Below are 19,965 nucleotides of genomic sequence, written 5' to 3'. Positions count from 1 at the left end.
TGTCAGATGATAAAATAAAATGTCTGTTATGGTCATAGTTCAATTATAAAATCCAAGTTCACCAAAAAGCATTTTTCCTGTCTTGCTACTGACAGCACTGTCAGCCAACAGAGCCAATCACACCGAACATGACAACTAGTGGACCAGAACATCAGAGCGACAACAGAAACAAGTCACGCTGCTCTGCGTTGCACAGCACTCCATTCGTCATTTCATCACAGTTTTTCTTTTTTTTCGCTAAGATCTTTATGACACAAAGTCAGTTTGGTAAATTATACAGCCTACCATGCTGTTATATTGTGCTATTGTTTACTAGTATGCAGCTAGAGAAAAGTTAAGTCATGAAATGCGAGTCGACTCAGTTGGTCCTCAGCTGATAATCGGCATCCTGAATATCAAACATCGTTTTTCATTTTTTCATTTTCTTTGGCATTTGTTATAAGACATGTTTTGTCCAATCCTCCTATATAAACATAGCTTATTGACGATACGACTGCATTTAAGGCTAATTAACCTCCAAAGTGATTATTTTTAGAAACAAACAGCCAATGTATCAACTGTAGAGATAGTGCTCGTAGCTAGCTTGCATCATACAGGACAAACAACGATGTTCAGAAATTCTAAATGTTATTGTCAGGTGAAACATTTCTTCACCTATCTTTAGTGGACAAATCTTAGATTTGTGTTGTCTGTTTTTTTTTCATCTACCTATTTGGCCAATTCCCTTACACATTCAGCTTGAACAGTCCGTAAAACTACATTCATTTTTGTTTGGAAAAATGGTGCAATATCTGACCGATTTCCCTTTAGATGTAAGATGCTAAGTGTACCAAGAATGGGAAAATGTTATGAAAATGTTTTTTAAAATTGTGTGGTGCACAAATAGATTTCCGCAGTGTTAGAACTATTGTTTTTTACACCTGGCAAATCACCATCAATCAACAGGCTGCTGTAATGATCAGGATGGCTCTTTTTGAGCATCATTTCATTTCATTTTTATTCATTCTTTGCAGAAGACTGCCTGCATTACGCTGAGAAAGTGTAACGTTGGTCATGGGGACAGACAGGATGCCCCTGGCCTCACCGCTCAGTGCATATCCTTGCGCCAGTGTCTGCTCATTTGCAAGTGCTTGATGGCCTTGAACTCTCTGAGTGGATGGGAAGTGACAGCATCAAAGCCTGAGCTGAGCCAGTCAAACTTCACAGCCCCTCCTGTCAGCAAGAAAATCCCACGAGGAGGGAGGGAGGCAAGGAAAGAGTGAGGGAAGGAGAAAGGGAGACAAAGGAGAAGTTTTGACGGAGGCGACACTATCATCGCAGTGCACCAACCAAACCGCTTCCCATTACCACTGACCGTGTCAACTTAGTGGTCTTCAAGCACTAAGAGGTAAAAAGCCTCTTGCGTGACAGTAACACTTCCCTTTGAATATATGCATACATATCCATGCACACACACAGCCATTTATTTCTTACTCCTACCCCTGATCTCACTTTCATGCCAGTTTAAGACGCGTTATGTTTTTTTAAAGACTTTTAAAGGCCTCAGAGAGGATCAGAGGCCTGTTTCTCATGAGGTCAGCACTTTCCTCCAGCGCCAGGGATGAGCTTTAAGGTGCCTTGTAATGTGCAAGGAGACAGGATCTAATAGATTGATACACAGGTTTTGACATGCTATTTGAGCGTGCAGGCCCGCTGTAATTGGCCACGTCATCATGCATTAAATTAACGATATAAAGAGGAGTGCCCTGAGACGAATGTCTTGGCCTGATCCGTCAGCCATCAGAGCAAAGTGCATGTGACAGGCCTCTCAGAGGAGGAAGAGGAGTAAGGGGGAGAGGAGGAGGGAAGTGCTTTTTTAAAGTATTACTCTGATTGACAACTGAGCTCGAACTCTTGTTGGCTTTCTCTCTAGTCATCTAGAGGCCGTTGAGCCATCAAGGAGCCATTCACACCTGGTATGCCAGAATAATGTACTTAACTAGCAGATAGTAAATATAAGGGGCTCTTAATCTGATGGAAATACTAAAGTAAACCTAAACACCAACAACCAAATCAGAGTACTTTTTTCAGGCTTTCTTAGCTCTCTTACTTTGTTAGCCCTCCGTTTAACCAACAGTTTAAAGATGATTCCAATGATTGTCTTGATCATTCTGGTTCCTAGGGAGGCCTAAATCTGAAGCCTCAGAATTAAGCAACAACAATGTAAATGATACAAACCCTAAAATGTATTTGAAAGAAAAAACAAACTTTACAACCAAAACGTTCTGCTATAAAATACAGCTAAACCTCCTGGTCCAACTTTGAACTATCACACTTGGCATAGCTAAGTGTTAGAGTGCGGAGAGCGGGCACATTATGACCATAAAGTGTGCGTTGGTCAAATCAAGGACATGGTAAATCCATAGACTCCCGACACAAGCATTTCAATCTGCATTAGCCAATCAGCTCACTACTTCCTGAATGTTATTGGGACCCAGGTTCCCCTCAACAAAAAAATTGCTATCCTCGTTCAAAATGGTCGATTTCAGGACCGCACAAAGTCTACACAGCTTTTGTTTCCAGAATATAAGACCACCTGTTTTCCTGCACCTTGGCCTTGTAATGTAAAAAAATATACATATTGACAATGGCTGTGTTTCCCCCATTTCCCATTTAGCTTCTTCAAATGAATAGACGGTACCTCAAATGTGTGAGTGGTGAGTGGTCATACATAATACTGCAGCCTCACTGAAAGACAAAACGGTGATTGTTGTCTCCTTTGATTTTAAATCGTTAAGTATCGGACAGAAAGGAGACGGAACATTTTGGTCAGTGTTGTGAATTCCCTGTGCTCCCTGTCAGCAAATGCTACTGATTAGGAAAGTGGCAGCAGGAGTGAGCAGGACACACTCAGGTGAACTGATTACTTAAGAGCAGGCAGGAAAGCCTCTCCAGTCCTGCTCCCTCATGCGTCCCTGAGACTGTAAGTTTTACTTTGTTTAGTTTGTTTAGCTTGATTGTTTAAATGTATCCTTCAACCTGTGTTTATTTACTTTATTTACTACTTGTTTATTTTGTGTATTATTTTATATCAAAAATATTTTCCTTTGTTTTGGTTGCCACTGCAGAAACCATGTGTTGGACTAATAAATGGAACTAAACTGCATCTCCTGACTAGAACTCTTTTATTCAAGGCCATTAAGTAGTCAGGAATTCAAGCTGACAAAAATATGAGTCAAATTAATTTCAGTCAGTGTGTGTCTGGAAACAAAGAAGTTGCTGAAAGGTAGACCCGATGTGATATGAGTACAAAAAAAACACATACAGTATCTAAATGAAAGCATTTTTGAAAGTTGCCTTGTTTTCCACAGTTGGTAATGATACCAGCTCTGAGTTTCTCAAGTCTTGATTTTCTGACAAACAAAATGATGACTACAGCAACACTACGTTTGATATGATATCGGGTTGTGATCACCATAAAAGAAAGACAAATGGATGTTCACGTGACTTCCAATTCATCCAATCATTATGGAGCTCACACTTATTCTGGTAGAATAATATTCACAATGAAAGTAAGGCTTTGATATTTAGAAAGGCCATCAGAATACAACACCACATTAATTATTACTTGGAAGTAAAACCCCTAAAATAGAAATGACTGCAACAAATATATTTTATATCGACTACTACTGTACGCAGTTCTTGGCATTTTAGGGGTCCTATTAGGTGCTACTACAAAATAGGGTACCTTTTTAAACAATTCAAAGCTAACGGCTATTTAGCTAGTGATACTCCTGGAAACTTAACTTTCCAGTAGGCCCTCACACCAATCAATGACAACATCTGCTGCTTCTCAGCATGAGCAGCTTTTAATGACATTATAATCAGTCAAACAAGGCCTTGATTCAAAGAAAAATAATGGAAAATGTATTATTAGCTGCTACGGGAATTAGAGTTGCTCAGGTATGTGCGACTGGTGCTCAGATAAGTTTGCAAAGGGTGAAGAAATGATTAAAAAGTCTCACCTTGGGGCCCCTTCTCACTAAAGGCCCGCAGCTTAATGTGAATGGCACAAGTGCGCGCGTCCGTGTCCACACGAGTGCGTGCATGTATGCCCACTCGAATGTGTGTGACTGTGATGGAAACACTGACTCCTCTAATCTTTAAATTACCTCCGAAAAAGAGAGCGCTGACCTTTACACAGAAGTTATATAAAGTTCAATTTAACAAGGCTCTCCTCTATGATTTATTAACCTGGAATCTGAAGTGGAGCCCGTTCCTTTACTGCTGTGCGCCACTCGGGTTCGCTGCACGAAAGTCAGTCAGAGAAAAGTCTCACCTGTGGAGGATTTCAAGAGTTTGCCACTTTTTCCAAGTTCGTATCGGTGTGTGTTACACGCTCTCTTACTGTTTTGTCTCGAGCTATTCCCAAGATGAACATTAGCGCTTGCATATTAGCTCAAGTGGCAGCTCAAAAATGACTCAGGCATTGAAAAGCAATCATGAAAAGTGACTCATGCTTATGTGTCAGTTCATTTCCCCCTCTTTGGTCTTTGGTTTTCTTTGGCTGCTTGTGTCATTGTATCCCTTCACCTCTTTACCCACTCCTCTCTTGTTAAAGAACCCTCCCTCATCCCTCTCCCTTCACAGCTCAAAAGAGCAGGTTTGTTGTTTTAAGACAGGAAGAAAGGAGGGGCTGCTGTAGAGTCAAGTAAGATGGAGCGAGACAAGCTGAAAAGGACAGAGGTAAACAATTGAGATGAGAGGGTGAATGACGAGAGAGAATGACGGAGGAGAAGATAGCGCGGGGGAGGAGGGGAGATCTCCATGGAGCAGCCATGCGGCGTTTGAAGTAGGAAGCTGGCTAGACAACACAGGCAGCTTTATTCCACAGATACAATGAGGGAACGCCACAATGGGAGTCATGCCGAGAGCAGGCCTGCACTACACCGAGCCGCACACACGGGATTAAAGCGAGCACTCACTTCCAGATCCACCCCATGAAAGGAAAGGGAGGGGACATATCTTACACTGAGACACCAACAGAGAAAAATAGAACACAAAACGGTATCTGGTGCGCTTCCTTTGATGATTTTTTCGAATAGTATGTTTGCTTTTATAATAGCTGTAGGAGTTTCATGTGTGGCAAACATCTTTTTTTGTAGTTTTGAAAGATGATCCCAGTGTTAGGGTGGATGTAGGGGGGGGAGAACATCATACACTCAGGAAATAAAATGTGCCTTTGTTCCTGTGGGGGTACAATGGCTTTTCACTGGGGCAGTAGCCTCAAAGGTACACATTTGTATCCTTCGATTTGGATGTTTTGGAGAACATTCTAGTACTTATGGTGACAATAGTGTACTTTAATTTAACAGTATAACATTTAACCATTTATGGGGTACAAAATTGGCCTACACTAAAAGACTGAAATGTGGACTTTAAATACATTGCATGTCAATAAATTTTCCAAACCTTTATTAGGTTAGTTGAAAGCAATAATATTAGGTTGAAGCTAGCATTTTTTTATTTAAACTTATTGTTATTGCTTTGAACTAACCTAATACAGTCATGGTGAACCTGTGGAGATAATACATGTTATTAAAGTCAACATTTCCGTGTATAGAGGATATACATGTATAGTTTATTTATCCTTTTACACAAAATAAAAACACATAATAAAAATGTGCAGCATTTATAACATTGTTTTCAAATATATATTTTTAACAATGTCATTTAAAACAGCAATTTTTTCAAACACATAATATCATACTAGGTGCATAGCTGTTTAAACAAAACTTGTGTCCACATTTTTTTTCAGGATTTGTTGTCATATTTTACATTCTCATACCCTCAGTTCACTTGGGCCTTGAATCCCACTCTCCTACTCTGTGTTTCTAAAGCTGTCGAGGCAAATTTGCATAGAAAAGCCGTTTGCATATCAAACAGCTGGGATGCAGAGCTCACATCATCTTTCATTGATTTACAGGGAGATGCATGTTGCGCTGACACGCTGGAGTGCATGTCCCCTTTACCTCCATCTGCCCTTTGTGGGCATATCTTAAACGATTACCGGCGGCTGCAGGGAGAGTGTGTGCTTGTGTACGTCTGTTCAGCTATAGTGCAATAACGGGTGTTCATGCACCCTTGTGTTAAGTGCACGGACATTCACTACCTCTCCCACACACACATATACAGTACATGCTCCCGGTCAGCCCTCTTTTTGACAGGGTGCAGTGTGGCTGCTAATAAGGGTATTCGTCACGCCAGCAGCTCACCGTGACAGCACTCTCCGACCGGCCGCTTCACAATTGTCCCTCAAAAATGAACTTATCATTTAATTACAGTTGGGGAAGGACTTGATTGCCTTGTCAAGATGCAGGTTAGTTAAGAGGAGAGAGATCCCGGTTGGCGACGACCTCGCCATCCTGACAGGCGCTCAACTCATCACGGGACCATCTAAGCATCACGTACAAAGAGATCTCATTTCTCCGCATCTTCTTTTACTCCTGCTCCATTTTCCCTCTATATCACATGTTTTCTTTTAACACATAACCTTTGCAGTCTACTTTTTGAAACCCTAAACACCAACACCAAACTTGCTACACCTTCCTCTGACCCTAACTACTAACCGTAACCATCTCCAAACTGCTGCTGCTGCCTACCATTTCACTTTCGTTTTCACAACATCATTTTACAATGGAGGCTCAATGATATCCAAAGCATTTCAGAATATTTTCCCTTAGCCACAAAGGCAAAACGTACTACACCTGGCCCTTAACACTAAAACTAATACTGTCGCCTACCACCTCCCTTTTTTCACTTCATTTTACAATTGAGGCTCAATGGCAGCTATATGAAAGTAGATACAAACGCCCAACTTGCTGAACACAATCTGTGGGGTAAGACAATCACGCACACCAAGTTTCATCACTCAACCCATCCCGGTTTGGGAGTTACTGTATATTTGGATCACTTCTTTTTTGCTACATGCAAGAATCTCGGTACACATGGTACTAGCCTACCAATATGTGAGGGGATCAGCCCCTTCCAACATCCAGGCCTTGGTTAAACCATACACTCAAGCACTTCGCTCGGCACCAGCTCGCAACTCCATCTATGGGAGAGGGGCCCAGGAACCCCTGAAAACATGCCAGTTTGCTTGATGTGAATATATCTGCACTTTCCTTGTTGTTCTGAGTTTGAATCTTTATGGTTGTTGCACTAATTGTAAGTCCCTTTGGATAAAAGAGCCAGCCGCATGAAATGTAACGTTAGCAGAGGGAGTAGACCATAACACATGCTGATTGTCAGCACTCTACCAGTCACCCTTCAGGAGTGATATGAGGATCACGCTTTTGTAATTTACCCTAACCCTAATCCAGTGTCCTGTACTGCAAGAGGCCTCTGCACAAAACAACTAGTTTACTAACAAATTGGGTTTAAAGTACAAATCAGTGCCAACAATCAGAAAGTCAGAATCTGAGACTCTGGACTTTCTGGAACAATTACCTCAAATTATACAATGAAACACAGGCTGACCAGACGACAAAGGCTTCAACGGATCCCCATTTGTTTTCCATTATGAACGCATTTGTCTTTGAATTTGGGGCTATGTAGTTTGCTGGTGTCGGCTGTTTTGCATGTTGAAATCCCATTCCTTTGCTTGCCCTAAATTAGTCCAGTGTCTGAGGTAATGAAATCACTCACGGCATTAGGAAGTAACTTGGCATTCCTTTTTATTTCCTGTGCACTGTTTAACAGTTCTCCTGGGGGATACGGGCTCTTGCCAATGAAAGTTCCACCCTGGCGTGAGCTGAGCCTTCACAAATGAAGACATATGTCGTTAACAGAGAGAAAGACTGCCGCAAAAAGGCCTGGAGAACTTTTTAATCCGGCACATACCTCTCTGTAACAAAAAGGCCTCATAAATTCAACCTTTCCAATGAGACACAAATGAAATTTGGAGCCTGAAGTTTTGGCCGTTTCTCTCCTGGATGATTGGAATGAATATGGGGTAGTTAAAGTTTAATATCCTATTATGTGTGTCTGTTTAACTTGCCTGGTTGCCTGGACTGTCAGAGACCACTCTCTCTTTTCTTTCATTCTTTGTCTATCACTCTCTGGGATTTTCCAATATTTTCCAGATCTTATGAGCATTTGAAACCTTCAAAAAATATGCTTTTTCATTCAACATGTTGCACCACCAGAAAAACATGTGTGTCATTTGGGAAGGTTCAGTCTGTAGGCAGTACAGGCAGTATGACAGTACATTAAAGCATGGAGACATAGCAAAGTAAAGGCTAAAAATACTATATATGAATCTGAAAATTGGCAAAATAGGAACATTAACAATGTATGTGTCATCACATTTGTTCAACTGTGCATGTGAAGGACAAATAATTGAGTCTAAGAAATGAACCCTGTGGTGAAAAAAAGTAAAAGCTGGCTAATTTGGTCACAGGTCACACCTACAGTAGTGCTGTATTCACATTTCTGCTAATTAAGTTTAATTTATTTATAAATGTTTTTACCTGACCAATATCCCCTTTCCCCACCATGTGATAAACCTGGTTATGCGCTGAATGCACCGTACACACATTCCATATCTGCATCATATTCTGATGTGACAAGCGTGGAGGAGTAATTGATTACATTAATAGCTAATTGCTGGCTCATAATTGGATCTGACTCAATTAAAAAACCTCTGGGTGATAGTAATGAAACAGGGTTGAGCGGGTGGCGGTGCGGCCACGCTTGCCTCTGTGCCACAGAGAGAGAGAGAGCTCTTGATACACCTGCAATGCTAAATCATAAGCGCCTCACTAGATAGAGGCTGGCCTGGGAATGCTTTGTGCTGTTTTTGCAATTCCTCAATGCGGATTTATATCTTTTGCTTTGGGAAAGGTTGTAATATTTCACTGGGTGTGCAGCGATGGGAGTGCACACGCGAGGATTTGGAGTGGGGGTGGGGGAGGGTCTGGTGTTGCTCGAATACAGTATCAGCATATATTGTAATTTCATTTTGATAAGGCCATGCTTATAGCCCGGTATGGCTCATCTTTGAGGGGAGTGAAGCGGGTGTTGTATTACATATTCCCCGAGCTCAGGGACACTGAGGTGCCATCATTAGCAAGGCTGCGCTAAAAGGGGGATAGGATCTGCAAATTAGGACAGGGGCTCAGCTAGCGTCGCTGTAGCACAACACACTGGGATGCCGTGATAACACAAAACCTGGCTTGAAGTCAGTTTATTTCCTGAAATGCAGATTTGATGCGTGCTGATGTTTGTCTCTGTTCATGTGTTTAGTGGTTTTGTATGCAAATAGGTACACATTAATATTACTGCACAACTCTTTATCTTGTGCTTTAATCTTCGCACATGTGTACTTCTGCATCGTTCATTTTGTCTGCATGCTTCTATGTGTGAGTTTGTGTGTGTGCGTGCGTGTGTGTTGCGTTCCCTAACTCTGCTGCTCTGTCAGACTTCCCTTTCAAAGCCGTCTGATCGGGTCGGGCCTCGTCATCCTGTCACCGAGCCCTATTTCATTAGGGCTGCCGCTCTCCATCCGTCTGCCCTGCCGAGCACAAGAGCTCAAACACATGGACAAATTAAATCAACATCCAAACTCACTCTCATACACAAAGCAATTTAAATGATATTCATTAGAGCAATGACAAGTCCTGATGAGCCTTTCAGTACTGCAGAGAGGAAGGGGGAGAGACACTGAGAGACAGAGTGAGAGGTTTTTGCTTTCTATCAGCACTTTGCCAACTCTGCAACATGGACACTTGTGTGGTGGCCATTAATACACTTTCCCTTAATAAAAAGGGATACAACAAAAATCCCATGGTGCAAAGAGGTTCCTTGTTCGTCTCAGTCCTCTTCTGAGCCTCTCATTTCGTCCCACTTTGTCTTGTTGACTGTGCATTGTATAAGAACACAAGTACAATAGATTCTAAGTGAAAATGTAGTTATTCATAAAACATGTCACTAGACATATCATCAATCAATCAACCAATCAACCAATCAATCAATCAATCAATCAATCAATCAATCAATCAAAATACTTTAATAATCCCAATCCTTGAAGGCCCAAACAGTCCGGAAGCCATCGAAAGAAATGTCATCAGAAATATTGTATTCTGGTGCGATAAAGTTATTGCTTGTGAATCCTAGCTAACGCTGGGTCCAGTCCCATTAGCCAGTGACCTTATGGTGCTCATGATGAGGGGAGAGACACGGCCTTTATCTACTTTTCTCCATAAGTCCGGACCCAGCCTTCCCCTTCGTCTCTTCATTCTACCTCTGCATTCTCTGAGTCCTTCTACAGATTTCAGTGGGGAACGCCGTTGTTCCGACAACAATGCCTGTGCATGTGTACAAACAAACTATTTATGTCTGACTATCAATCAGACTAAAGCAAAGTTTTTCACCAAAGCCTAGACATATGTAGAGTAAGCAAGCGAACAGCCTACCAATCAAAGAACCTTCTGTGAGACTGTTGTAGATAGATTAATTAATCGTGGCATTCCTCAAGGCTACCTAGTGGTCTCTTCAGTATTCTTCGAGCAGTCAATTCAGTATTTTACACCTCCAGCAACGCTGATGTATGTGTATTTACGCTTTTTCTGAACCTAGATTCCCATGATTGGTTTGGCTGATTTATCAACATTGGAAACAGCACTATGAGCACAATAGACCAATTAAAAAGGTATCGCAAAGCCCCTTTCTTTAACATCTCATCCTGTTACATGTACAGTTATTGCCATTGTGAGTCAACACTGTCAACTGGTTCTGATGCATGAAAACATCACAGTCTTTCTCTCTCCCCCTCTATTATTTTCTCTGTCTTTTCAGGCACAAGCCAATTAATTCCGGCCTCTCCTCACAACCCCTAATTAACCCCTTCAGGACTGGAATTATGCTTAACACTGGTGATTGAGGCCAAGCCTGAAATTACCCACCCTGCTCTGTCATAATGACACAATTCAGGTCCTCAGACTGGTGTGTGTGTGTGTGTGTGTGTGTGTGTGTGTGTGTGTGTGTGTGTGTGTGTGTGTGTGTGTGTGTGTGTGTGTGTGTGTGTGTGTGTGTGTGTGTGTGTGCGCGCAACTCAAGGATCTTGTGTTTTGTGTGTTTGTTTCTGACACTCTTACATAGCCTACCACTATTTATTGAGGCTACATGTATGCATTAGCAAGTGCATAAATGGTTGATTTATTTTCCATATACACACACACACACACACACACACACACACACACACACACACACACACACACACACACACACACACACACACACACACACACACACACACACACACACAATGTGGGTAGTATGCTTTACATTGTGTGGCATATGTAATACGTTGCTGCAGCCATTAAAGGCCTGCGGGCCCCACTGAGGGCCAATTGTCGTTTGTTCATGAAGAGGCCCGCCACACACACACACACACACACACACACACACACACACACACACACACACACACACACACACACACACACACACACACACACACACACACACACACACACACACACACTTGCTCTGATGTTGTAATCAATTTGTGCCAGACGTAGTCTGGACGTGTGTGTTAATTAACGTTCTTGTGGGAGGAAATAATTTAACCGTGATAATGAGCTTAAGGAGGAGCAGTGAGAGGGTTGTGATCCCGGGATATCAGGCAAACAGAATAAGGGAGCGCCCTTACCCTTCTCCTGACTTCTGCAAGTCATGACGAGCACATGAGAGCTGAGTGATGCAAATAAAAACTGCAAGTATAATTAATCTTTGTTGTTTTTAAGAGGTAATATTCAAACATGTGAAGCACACAGTGTGACAGTCTGCCTTCATTTACTGCCAACATAAACCTTTATAATGTTTATAATAGCTGTTACTCCAGTAATCTGTGGAATCTAAACTAAAATACAAGGCCTGCTCCGGCGTGATTGGTAATTACTACACAGACAAGACATGGAAACCCAAAAGCTAAAGGCACATATGAATGGAGAATCAGTTTTTTAGAGATTTACCTTTACCACCTCCAAAGTCCCTCTAGCCATTTTTATTTTTATTTTTTTTCAACACATATTTAAAAAAAATAAAAAAAACACTATTCTCCTATTTGCTAAGTTACATTCATGTACTGAGAAGAATCATCACCAACCCAAATGATCATAACCAGACTTAACCAGAACTCATAAAGTTTACAAGAACTGAAGGGAGCATCCCAACAGCATCCCAACAGTGCAAGCATATATCTGTAATGTGGTTCGAGGAACACAACCGAGCGTCACCAAGAGTGTATCCCAGCTGTGTGCATGACTTTTCAAAGGTCCTTGGTTCTCGTTGTATTTTGAGTTCTTTGCAGCGTTTAATGTTTTCAGTGTTTCATTTAGGGACCACTTTTAGGAAACAGTGTGCATGTTTTGTCAAGTTGAAAAAAAAATCTAAATGCTGCGCATGTGTTGTCAAGTTAGTGAAGATGGTTTTATATCTGCATTGGCTGCAGCGCGTTTCTCCAAATGTAATGGTTTTGGTCTGTGGTAACGCATTTGCACCTGTCGGCCACCGTACCTAACCTGAATCCTAACCCTAATGGGTTGCATCAGATGATTTGTGTCTATTACTACATTTTTATTCCCATTTATGTTTCTGAGATCCAATAACCAAATTCATTAACAGAGAGACACGCATGTATGCACATACAACTTGCAGAAGCATATTGTCCATGTTATACCTTTTTAAATACACTATAAAATATCAAAACAGATTTCCAGAAAAAACACACACACCATTCAGAATGCATCTTCTCAAGTGTGTGCGTGTCAAAGCGTGTGACTGTGATTCTATTTGTGTCAGTGAAGTGGCTGAGCTGTGTTTGTAGCGTTTAGAGGAAATTACCCCGCAAGCGTTGCCTCGGCCACAGTAGATAGCGGGTCGCCTCTCTAGGCTGCATGGCATATTGATTTCTTGTTGTGAGGAGTGCTGTTCAAGCCCCATTTAAGATTTCCCTCCAGCCCACGGCTCTGAGTATGGCAGCCAGCCGTAAGTTAGGGAAATTGCACATTCATCACTTGCGTTATTTTAAGATACTTTAGGAAACATGTGGGGACAGAGAAGAGCTACAGTGTTGCAGGAATACACAATGACTGACTGACCCTTAATTGGAACAAGGAGTCATGCATTGAAATTCATATCATGGAATAAATGGTGGTCAATATTGGACGCAATTGTTATCAACAGTTCAACAGGAAGGTAATTTCAATTGAGTATAACAAGTGGACATTTCTCAAACACCAGAATGATTAAAAAGTATTTAATTTAAGGTTTAGTGATTTAAACAGAACATGAAAGCTGGATTACATTATTTGTATTTACTATATATTTACTTTACCTTGAGTAACCAGATTATCAGATTCACCCTAATTGTTATACGTTCAGGAAGTGGCACTCTGACATTAATTTGTATAACCTCAGAAAATATAACATGCTAAAGCTACAGTAAGCGTTATTGTGACTATTTGCTAGGCGAGCTACACTTTGGGATCTATTTGTATCAAATATTGTCTGATAATTGATTGCCAACCAATCAACTCAGTATCTCAGTATCATCTAAAAGCATTCAAGCACACAAAGTTCACCAAAGCTGAACTCAATAAGATATTTGTGGATGTTTTCTGAAAGCAAATTTGTTTGATTAAGTTGTTAGACAAAGCTGAGGACATTACATTCCTTGGTGGATAATAATTTTACTTTGACATTCTGTTTTGCCTTTTTTGGGCTATACCCTACCAGCTTGCTTACTTTCGTAATCGTTAGCCTCTGGGGCAACTATACACCGACATACATTAATATTACTGCTGCCAGGCAGTGATGTAATCTGTAACCCTTTCTCTTTTCCTCCATACCCACATCTGTAAAAACGGGGGTACAAACGAGCTGATCCAGATTTGCTTTGGTTATGACGTAATAACCCAAATGTGGGCTGGCTTTACCTTGAACCTTGGCAACGTCCCGCCCACGTGACACGTCCCAACCTATCGTCCCCAATATATACAGTCCGTGAGCTGAATCCCCTCTGCAGCTCCTCTGTGTGTCTGTGTGTTCAGCAGGATGTCTACAGAGGGACTTAGAGTTGTTGTTTATATAATACATATAATGTCTCTGTTCTAGTGGTAAACACTGAGAAGTGTTTCAGAAATAATGCTGGATGTGGTTTGGAACATAATATGGGGTTTAATCACGGCAGCGTTTTGCTGAGTTTCTCTGTTAGAAAAGTCTCTCTTCAGACAGAGAGCTGACGCATGACATGACGCTCCAAAGGGGCGTGGCCAGCTTCAGCTCAGCTCAAATTTAAAGCGACAGTCACAGAATCAGCACTTCAGGAACAGGGCTGAAATAGAGGGGGGTGAGGCATGCTGCAATGGGTGATCTGTTTGGTATTTTGAGCAAAACATTTCACAGACATGTTTTGTATAAATATTGCCCGTACAATATATTGTAAAAAATACAGCATAATAGGAGACCTTTTAAGTCATGCTTTTTGCCTTGCAACCGCACAAAGATCATGGATATATCATTGGACCAACAATTAAGCAACACATGAAACCAAATAACCACAACCTGTCAACTTAATATCTATTTATTTCACCATACTTCTCAAAAACTGAAGCAGGTATGATTTGGTTTATTTGTAAGTGCAAAGGATCTATAAACAATGTGAGCCCATCTAGACAGATAAGGGCGTAGGAATTTTAAGTCACTATTGATATTTGGACAGTTTGGAAATATGAACATACTGGTAATTACTAAATAAAAACACAATAAAAAACATTCTAATAATATGAAATACCCTTAAACGCCAGAGTATACGTTTTTTGTAGACAAACCATGATGTATGTATTTTGATAATGTATTATCGGTTACACTGATACGAATTCCATTATAGTTAGTGTTATACAACGTAGAACAGTATCATTTTCTTCCTCTTGTATGTACCAAAAAGAAGATGAAGAGTGCCACAATAGTACCAAACATTTTAACAAGTTAACCCAAGAAATGTTTAAATATTTCATAAAAAAAGCAAGTAAATGTCATGATTCTACCTTCCAGCTGCTTTTTATTTATGACTTTGATGTGCCACTTCCCAGTCTCTTGGCACACTTCCCACCATCTTCTTAAGGAATCTAGCCCAAGAACCAGCCCAGACAGAATTTACATATGCCATTGCTATGATCTGAGACATCAGTGGTTGTACAAATGAATAACTCTTAACCAAAGCTAGACATTAGCAAATCAAGGCCCTCGTAATGTTACCAAGAAGATTTGCTCTGGTGAATTAATGACTGAGAGGCTTGAAGACAGAGAATCAAAGAACTTCCTTCTGGTCTCAAAAAAACGTTTCTTTGATGTTTCACATCCAAATGAGTTCAATTGAGTGCAAATGCGTATGCTATGTTTACTTCTACATGGAAAAAAGCAGGGGTTCTTTTCTTGCTAGTTTGTCCACAACCACGATGGTGGTGGCTCCTGGTTGTTAATTACTTGTAAATAAGATTTAGGCTGTGAAGTCCTGTACCTTTTACTGGTAGCAAAAGTGAAATGACTGCTGTTTTTGTAGCCTGTATCAACAAACTTCTGCAATTCAAGATGCCAAGTTGGAGAAATGTTGACCACAAAATATATCCATGTGTCGTACTTGTAATCATCACCATGTGGATTACAGAAACTCTTTTTCCAAATTGACAGCTTGTTTTTTTGACATTTTGGGTATGATTAGACACAGCAAAGTTGTCCATATTTCCTTATAATTAGTGTTTGAAATCAGTGTGTCCTTAGACATATCTCAGAGATGCAGCTTTAGAATGTGTTTCAATACTCTTGTCTGGTCATGTTGGACTGTATTGCATGAGGTTGTTAGAGTTCATGGCTGGATCCCCAGAACTATTTGTGAACTTTAGAGGAATAATGGCTTTAAGTAACAAGGCAAACAAAATGCAGTAAAAACAGTCTGAAAATCAATCTGAATGGTTTCAGGTCAGTGAGTAGACTGGTTGAGTCCGACGGTGCAGGCAGATATTTGTTAGGAAGCCCTCCATGATTTCAAACCCCAGTCAATCAATAAGTAAACATGGTAGTTGAAGCCTTATATAGCTTTACTGGTTTGCTGTCACAATAGTAGGTTTTCACCATACAAGTGTGTTTGAGTGCAGAGCTGTTGTGTATTTGGCTGTAAAACTATTCTAAGAAAATGCACTTTGATGGAATCTGGCTTGTGAGTAACCTTGTGAAACTGTACAAACAAATACATCACAAGCTCTAAAAATGTACTTTTGCAGTGAGCTTAATTTTGGCTGACAAATTTTTAAATGTAAAGAGACTGTTTTGAATGTGTTCATCTCAGTGCGGCAGGACAGGAAACTCATTGGCTGGGTTTACAGTTTTTTTTTATATATAAATACTTACCAGGTCTAGGTCTACTTGGTCTTTATTTGCTCATTTTCAGTTTCATGCTTGCATTTTTTTATACCGAAACCTCTGTACATGGATTTCGGTAGTCCCACTACCAACAAAACCAAGCCTGATCTGATTGGTCGGTGATTCCACATCTTCTGCATTCACACTCTTGCCGTTTCTGAATCCAAGGAATGACTGTAGTATTGCTGTGACATCACAACCTTACAGAAGTCCTGACGGCTCGTTAAAAGGCTCAGTTTCTGAATATGAGGTGTGTGCATTTCTCCCAGGATTAACGTTTTATTGCTTTCAAGCTATTTACATCTCACCAAGAAGTGCTTGACTATAATTTAAAAATAATGAAAAATCACACCTTTTATAACAGGGCTTTTAACTCATATTGCTGCTTTTGAAGGCATACAAAGAAGTAATGCTGTCGCTTGGCACAGCAGTGCTTTGAGCTTAATGCTAACATTGGCATGCTCTATGCTTACAATGACATTGCTGAAAAGCTTTTTTTATCAAGTAAAACATTAACCATGATCGCAATTTTAGTTTAGGGTGTTAACAGTTTTGTAGATATTTGGCAATTAACCAAAATATTGGAGAGATGTGAAATGCTGACAAGATGTTGGCCCACAATGAAGAACCAATGGACAACAAAATATATTATAATTTATACTGGGACATAAATGTCTAATGATTGAATGCAAAATGGGATATGTAAAAAAAAAAATACTGTTGCTTTCCTTTACAGGAATAGGCCATCATAGACAAAACTTGGCATAACTATAACCCTAAACCTCCTTTCTGGGGGGATTTTCAATAAGTGCCAATGGTTTGCTCTACATATTACCAATAAGAGAACCCTATGATATGTGAGTCACCTGCCTTGACTGTGAATAGGTAGCAATGTGTGTGGCTGACTTTGTTTCCAAAGGAAAGAAAGAACAGCAGAGAGAGGAAATGGGAACAGAAAAAGAAATCAGGAGGAAATGAGATGGACAGGGAGCTCTCCCGGTGTGTCTTTGTGTAAGGAGTGTGTTTGCTTGTACCCCGGCTTTATTTGTGTTATGCCGTGTGATTCCATTGTAAGCAGTAGATCCACTGAGCTTGTATTCCCCCCCTCCCACCAGCCCCCCCTGCTTTAGATAAAGCTATCTGGATCTGCAGCACACCTTCCTCAAATGCATGTGAGCGGCTTACTGTTGTGGAGGCTCTCTCTATGTTCCTGGGGGACTCTGACGGTTGCATTGTGTGGGCGACAATGAGGGTTGGGTATGTTGGGACATAGCACCATCTACGAAAACCGCTATTAAGATGTTAATGTTCACTGGCATAGCTTGATTCAGGCAGTGCAGTCCTTTTGCATCTCAGAAGGCCTACTGCCCATTATACAACAAGCATTCAACAGAACAGGGCAACTTTGTACATTTGTTATGCATTTTCAAGACATTTATGAGGGCATCATGTGCAAGCTGTCGATAATGTTAGTTTTTAACTGTATACTATGTATTGAAACAATCTACAGTTGTGGTTTTGTAAGGTTGGAGTTTGGCACAGCAGCGTTTTTAAGCTAATGTCAATAAAAACACGATGATTGATTCTCAAATAGTTTCAATGTTTACCTTGTAAACCATTTTGGCTAGGCATATTAAGAGCTGATCATTTGGTAACCTGCTGATGGTAGCAAAGGTAAATCATTGACCCCAAAACTCATTGTCATTCATCCTCTGTGTAACATGGGTATTTGTAAAAAAATGACCTGGCGATTCATACCATATTTGTTATATTGATATTTCCATGAGAGAAAAAGTGGGGGACCGATGGCAAACCTAAAGCCATGCTGCTTGCATGGCTCAAAAGCGAGTTCTAAAAGCAATATATTTCCTCCTCCGTAGAATGTTTTGTCAGATAAATGGTTAAAAACTCAATCTGTTGACCATAGATTAAACATAATTTAGTTGCAAATAACTGAACAAAAAACGTTATTCTGTGAAATTCTCTTTTAAGCTTTAACTAAATGTTCTTCTTCTACAATGAGGGAAAAAAAACATGTGTATTCATATTTGTTTTTGTTGTTGTTGTTGTAACCTACAGTTTATTGCTAAATCTAAAAATGTTTTTTTTACCTTTTTGATCTTAAATAATAATACATTCAAATCCAATGCTATAAACCCAATGAATTTTAAAAAGTAACTTTGCATATATTTCTTATTATTAAAAACGTGTTTAGGGGGTACTGAATGATGGCGCTTCTAGTGTTAGTCTACAAAAAAAGAACAATGTTTATATAATAATGTATAATTTTACTTCACTGACTGTAACTTCAAGGGTTAACGCATGTAATGATTGCATAGTAAGTGCAATAATGTGAATATGTTTCCCTGTGTTAGTGTGTGTGTGTGTGCTCATCCCAGTGATGGTACCCATTGTCTCCCTCATGCTAGTTTTGAACCTTATTAAGCCTTCCCCTCTGCTTGCAGGATGTGAGGCAGTGAGAGAGAAAAGGGCTTTCTTACACTTCAATTTCACGCATATTTTCTTTGAGGCTAATGAGAGCCTTAAATATGGTGCCAGACTTCAGGCTGCGCTGTTGAAGGCTGACATTTTCACACACTGTGGCACCTTGTCACTGCGGATGAAGTCCTTCTACCTGGCTGTTGAGAGGTGTGTGTGTCTGTGTGTGTGTGTGTATACATGTGAAGAAAGGAACATTTGGTATCCTGGTCCGCACAATTCAGAGTTGTGTGTGTTGTGCAGGTGTGTGTATTTTGCCATGAAAGCATTTTTTTTTGTTTTCCAGCACGGCTTTTTAAGTGGCAATGCGGAGCAGGAAGGTGGTGTATGTGTGTTGTGTGTGTTTCTTTAATGCACTTGTGTGTTTGCGAGAGCAGATAGTTTGTTTGTTGATGATATACAGTACATGTGCTTATTTATTAAAAACAATTTTCCAGCTAATAGAGTGGTGCAGTGATGAGTTATTTTGGTAGGCCAACCCGGAAGTTAACATGGCATGACTCCCTCAACAAAAAGCATGTTTAAATATTGCAGGAAATGAAATCTGTGGCAAACACACATTTTGATACTTAAATGTTTGGTTTGCAGAATAATATCCACATATTAGCATACATTAGTGAGTTTTGAAACTGTGAAAGTGAAAAGTGAAAAATGTTAGCAAGACTTCACCACTAAGCTAAAGGTGGCTAATGTTTGACGTGATGGAGTTCAGTAGTCTCATTTAGCCACTTCGAATGTTTCGGACATTCACCGGTGTGGTATTCACTGACAAACTTTATGTCGTAGACATAACCTGAACATCTCTTAAGTACATTTACTCAAGTACTGTATTTAAGTAAAACAGTGGAGGTACTCGACTTGAGTTTTTTTACATTATGCTACTTTATACTTCTTCTCCACTACATTGGAAGCAAATGCTAATAAGTAACTTTATTTACTTTTTACTCCACTACTTTTATTTTTCAGCTTTAGTGACCAGTCACTTTAGTAGATAAGGTTATT

The sequence above is a fragment of the Eleginops maclovinus genome, chromosome 4 (assembly GCF_036324505.1).
Source record: "Eleginops maclovinus isolate JMC-PN-2008 ecotype Puerto Natales chromosome 4, JC_Emac_rtc_rv5, whole genome shotgun sequence".
Classification (NCBI taxonomy): domain Eukaryota; kingdom Metazoa; phylum Chordata; class Actinopteri; order Perciformes; family Eleginopidae; genus Eleginops; species Eleginops maclovinus.
Note: the sequence above shows the minus strand (reverse complement) of the source record.